A 580-nucleotide genomic window follows, 5' to 3' on the forward strand; every position below is an offset into this window, starting at 1 on the left:
CTAAACCTTGTGAAATATAACTTTCAAAGGTTGATCAGAACCAACAAACAAAACCCTTTTGTTGTTAGGTTCAACAAGTATTCCAATGTCTCCACAAAACGGTCTGCAGAAGTCACAAACTCCTGGGCAAAACACAAGCTTATAGACATCCTCGTACTTGTCAATCCTGAACCAATTGCTCAAAGTTTCAACCCCTGGATTTCCTTCAACTCCACCAAGCGTCACCAAATATCTTTGTGGAATTAATTCAGAATTAATTGTCCATACTGTGGACGACTTAGATATTGCCATAGACGTAAATTTTACGTTCAGATCAGTCATTCTGACAGTATTTTCGTTCGGGTCCACAGGTGAAAATTGAAGGTTATCACCCATAACTAATTCATCGGCATTTTCGCTTACGACTAACGGATTGGTTCTGTAACGGATGCCACCTGAAGTCCACCGCCATTGCCCGAGCCGCTGGTAGGATGAAATAGTTGACTCCTTTTTGGACAGCATTACCGGAAACATCGAGCACCGGTTCAGCAACATCTTGAGCTTTTACGAGGAAAAAGGTTGTTGATAGTACAACAAGAAG

At 41.6% G+C, this 580-nt stretch overlaps 1 pseudogene; it reads right to left on the reverse strand.

The window, feature by feature from the left end:
• LOC132058273 (kunitz trypsin inhibitor 5-like) lies at positions 1–580 on the reverse strand (annotated as a pseudogene).

The sequence above is a fragment of the Lycium ferocissimum genome, chromosome 5, assembly GCF_029784015.1.
Source record: "Lycium ferocissimum isolate CSIRO_LF1 chromosome 5, AGI_CSIRO_Lferr_CH_V1, whole genome shotgun sequence".
Taxonomy (NCBI): Eukaryota; Viridiplantae; Streptophyta; class Magnoliopsida; order Solanales; family Solanaceae; genus Lycium; species Lycium ferocissimum.